Raw genomic sequence first — 4,847 nt, 5'->3', positions numbered from 1 at the left:
ACGCTCGCCCCGACGAGAGGCCCAACCGAAGGAGTGGAAAGGGGCAGAGATTTCCAGGGTCGCCCCACCAGGGATGCAATACCCCAGTGCAGACTGTCGGCCCTGCCCCGAACCTACTCGGTGGTTTGAAGGTTAACCTCTTGGGGAAAGCAGCGATTCGCCTCGCGGTGCGTGCCTCCGCGGATCTAAACCCCCTCGATCGATGTGGGGCCAGAGGACCCCTTTTCCCCGTACGAAACGGCCGGCTCACCATGGGCTCGACATCCGTGGGTCGGAGAGTTGAGCGCTTACGCGCGGCGGGACCTTATAACCTGCAGCGGCTGAGGAGCGAAGATTTCCAGGGTGGGCCCCCGGGGATGCCATACCCCGAGCAGCCAGTCGGCCCCGCTCCTAGCGCGCTGACGAGCAATGGAGTCTTCCCCGCGGCAGCCACCGCCCTCGCCTCGCCGTCGGTCGATGAAGAGCCGAGTTCGCCCTCCTCTGCTCGGGACTCGGAAACGGCCTGGCCTTCGCCTACTCCGTCGGGCAACTGCCTTCCGCCAGCCCCTTCCCTCGAATCCCCTTCTTCCATTTTAGACCCGATCAGGGGATTGGTCAGCCCAGCCCTGGGGTAAGAAGAGGGGTTGGGGTCGGTTCGGCTTCCGGTGCCCCGCTCGGCCAAAGGTCCCCTCGCTTTGGAAGCAGAGGGTGCCGGGGTTATTTTCGGCTTGACGCCTAGTCCGGTCCCTGCCGGTTCCCGTCGAGGCCCGCGGTCAAAACCAGCTCCCCGGCTGTCGGAGCCGGAGCCCCGCAGCCCGAGCGGACGCACCGAGTCCCTCATGTAAGGGATAGCCGCCCCTACGGAACGGCCCGGACTGGGACCAGGCACCCCCAGGCGCCGAAGGGGTGGGTCGGCCGTGTTGCCGAAGCTTAGCCGGCGCTGATGACCGCAGCCCCTAACGATGCCCACAGGCGGGGGAGCCAAGGAGAGCACTAGGAAGACGTGGCGGGGTCGGACGGCTCAATTTCCAGGGTGGGACCCCGGGGGTTCAGTACCCCGGGCATCCGGTCGGTTTCGCCGGCGCGACCCCAAGCCTTCCACGGCCCCCTTCGTGGGTGCAGGGATACCGAGCAGGGTGCAGGCTTAGACGCCAATTCCCCAGAAGTTTTAGGGATAGGGTTTGTCCGGGCGCCACCGCAGCGACAACCTCGCAAGAAGCTCTCTTCCACAAAAGCACGGGCAACGTTCGTGTGCGAGTGTTGGTCTCCCATGGTCTATTGACTCCCCCGGGCGGCCCAAGCGTTACGCCCACGGCCGGGCCCTCGAGCAGGCGCACCCCTGGTGCCTCTCGTAAGGGAAGGCTACGGTCCTCAACCCCTCGTATGGCGGGGAGGGCGCATTTGAAACGCTAAAGGACGAGCCCTGTTCGGGACCTGGCGGGGATCCGCGGATTGGCGAGAGGGATGGGTCTGCCGTTGGTCAGAGGGGACGCACCCCTGGGACGCAGTTTGGCATTAGCGACCGATGGCCCATCTACGACCATGTACTCCGGGAGCGCCAAGGAGGACGCGGGTGGGCTTTGGGGGCAGACTCAATTTCCAGGGTCTGGGCGCCGGGGGTGCAATACCCTTAAGCGCTCATGTCGGTTTCGTCTGCCGCCCGCCTCTGGCCCGGCTCCTAGTGACGGGTGCTGTGAACGTGCGATCGTGCTTGCGGTTGAAGAGTTCAAAGGCTACCGCTGGGGATAACACGCCCGGGGAATTTAGAAACCCCCCCTCCGCTACAATCTCTGCTTCTGCCGGACTCGGAGGGGAGCCGCCCCGGGGGCGACCGCTCCCTCTCCTCTTCCGCGGCGTGCCGCGCGCTTCGCCGTCAGCAGCGGAGCGAACCTTTTTCTCGGTCCGCAGCTCTTCAGGCGTAGGCGGGCAGCGCTAACAGGGTACACTGGGGACCACTCGACCGCAACCGCTCCTCCGACCGACGAGCATACCTACCGCGGATACGCCACGGTGGGTCTAAGCCTCGTCGCCGCCGCGAGGAGCAGGCGGGAGCCGTCCCTTTTCGTGCTGCGGAAATAAACCGTGGACACAGAGGTGTGTCTGCGCTCTCCGACCGGGCGGGGGGCGATTGGACTTGCCCGAGGGACACTAGGCGAGGCGCTGCCGCGGGAGCCGGAGCTCCGCGCTGGACGCTGCCGCCGCCAACGCCGCCGCCCCCCACCCACGGTACGGTGGAGTACGCCCGTTCCATACGCTTCGTAGCAAACCTCAGCCGAAGCAGAGAGTCCTACCGCTGTGGCAGGAGCGGGGCCGTGCGAGGACCACACTGGCACCGCGCTACACAACCTTAGGCAGAGGACGACAGCCGCTCACGGGGAGCGGGGGATTGATGCGCGACCAAGACTGAGGCTAAGGAACGCTTTACCATAAACCGGCCGGGGCCAATACCCCTGACCGAGCAAAGTGCCCTGCCCCGCCGGATCGCGCTGTGTCAGATCGATCAAAAGAGCGGAGAGCCGAGACTCTACCGCTGGGAGTTTGTGGAGAACGGCCTGGCTTGCGTCCCGTCCTCCCGCCCTCGACCTCACATGGCTAGCCTCACCCGCCGGGAGCCACCCCATTGGGGACCGTAGGGCGGAGAAGGGGTCTCCGCGTCCGGAATTTACTTGTGGAGAACGGCCTGGCTTACGTCCCGTCCTCCCGCCCTCGACCTCACATGGCTAGCCTCACCCGCCGGGCGCCACCCCATTGGGGACCGTAGGGCGGAGAAGGGGTCTCCGCGTCCGGAATTTACTTGTGGAGAACGGCCTGGCTTACGTCCCGTCCTCCCGCCCTCGACCTCACACGGCTAGCCTCACCCGCCGGGCGCCACCCCATTGGGGACCGTAGGGCGGAGAAGGGGTCTCCGCGTCCGGAATTTACTTGTGGAGAACGGCCTGGCTTACGTCCCGTCCTCCCGCCCTCGACCTCACATGGCTAGCCTCACCCGCCGGGCGCCACCCCATTGGGGACCGTAGGGCGGAGAAGGGGTCTCCGCGTACGGAATTTCTTGTGGAGAACGGCCTGGCTTACGTCCCGTCCTCCCATGGCTAGCCTCACCCGCCGGGCGCCACCCCATTGGGGACCGTAGGGCGGAGAAGGGGTCTCCGCGTCCGGAATTTCTTGTGGAGAACGGCCTGGCTTACGTCCCGTCCTCCCGCCCTCGACCTCACATGGCTAGCCTACCCCGCCGGGCGCCGCTCCATTGGGGATACGGTACGGCAAAGCGCGACGCCGCACGATGCCAACACTTTGTGCAAAAACCTGGCAGAGTCGACCAAAACCTCGCTTCTTTGACCGGTATTTTTGATGCTTTTCTCTGCCGCCGAAGGTGCACTGAGGGTCGGATCGCCCAAAATTTTTACCGGTCGTTTTGGTCTGCGGTTCTTCCGAGAGGTGCCCGCCTGACAGTTCTTTTTCAGCAGCCTCCGAAAGGCCATCCAGCGGGCAAGCCAGGGGTTGGCAGCCGCCGGCGGTGAGCCTTCCCCGGCCGGGGCAGACGGCTCCGACCGCAAAATTTTTTCGACTTTCGCCGAGGCCAAAACCCCATGCACTTTTAAAGCCTGCCCGCAGCGCCGTCTCCTGTCAGACGTCCCTTGCCGCCTGCGGTGGTCCTCGCCCGGCAGAGAGAAGCCGGAGTCGCCCCCTCTCCGGTTCTTTTTCACCATTCCGGAGCTCTGAAATCTGCCGGACACCGAGTGACCGAGGACGCTTCCAGGAGGGCGGCAGCGAGAGGCAGAGTGCCACCGGTCGGGTCGCCGGTTCTCCCACACTTTGAAAATTTTTCGCTTGTTCTGGTGGGATGGAGAGAGAGCGTGGCTTATGCGCCCTCTGCCCCGCGGTCCGCCCTGGCTGGCCTTACGCCGGTGGTTCGCCAGGCCACCGGCACCTTGTACGGCGGGGACGGCGTGGCTTATGCGCCCGTCAACCCACCTACTCGCCCCGGCTAGCCTTTTACCCGGAGGGCGCCACGCTCCGGGTACCAGTGAGCGGCACGAACCCAGTCATACCATGCCGCTCACCTCGCGCCCTCTCCGGCCTCCGCCGCGGAGACCTCCCGCTAGGACCTGCGGGGGGCGATTTCTGCCAAAATCTACAAAGTCCCCGATGGTTAAGGACGTAGACTGTTGAGCGGGACCTACACACTCTTGTAGCCGATGGGGCTCGCCATTTCCCGCAGAAAATGGACCACCTCCCGCAGAGGAACATGAAATGCCCCTTCCCGCGGGACCCGAAGGACCGCTCTGTCCGAGCAGGCCTCCAGGACCACGGCACGCAAAAGCGACTCAGTCCCGCTGGCATTACGGATCTGACTTTGTGCAAAAACCAGGCAGAGTCGACCAAAACCTCCCTTCTTTGACCGGTGTTTTTGTTGCTTTTCTCTGCCGCCGAAGGTGCACTGAGGGTCGGATCGCCCAAAATTTTTACCGGTCGTTTTGGTCTGCGGTTCTTCCGAGAGGTGCCCGCCTGACAGTTCTTTTTCAGCAGCCTCCGAAAGGGCATCCAGCGGGCAAGCCAGGGGTTGGCAGCCGCCGGCGGTGAGCCTTCCCCGGCCGGGGCAGACAGCTCCGACCGCAAAATTTTTTCGACTTTCGCCGAGGCCAAAACCCCATGCACTTTTAAAGCCTGCCCGCAGCGCCGTCTCCTGGCAGACGTCCCTTGCCGCCTGCGGTGGTCCTCGCCCGGCAGAGAGAAGCCGGATTCGCCCTCTCACCGGTTCTTTTTCACCATTCCGGAGCTCTGAAATCTGCCGGACACCGAGTGACCGAGGACGCTTCCAGGAGGGCGGCAGCGAGAGGCAGAGTGCCACCGGTCGGGAAGCCGGTTCT

Source organism: Engystomops pustulosus, unplaced genomic scaffold, assembly GCF_040894005.1.
Source record: "Engystomops pustulosus unplaced genomic scaffold, aEngPut4.maternal MAT_SCAFFOLD_92, whole genome shotgun sequence".
NCBI classification, from domain to species: domain Eukaryota; kingdom Metazoa; phylum Chordata; class Amphibia; order Anura; family Leptodactylidae; genus Engystomops; species Engystomops pustulosus.
Note: the sequence above shows the minus strand (reverse complement) of the source record.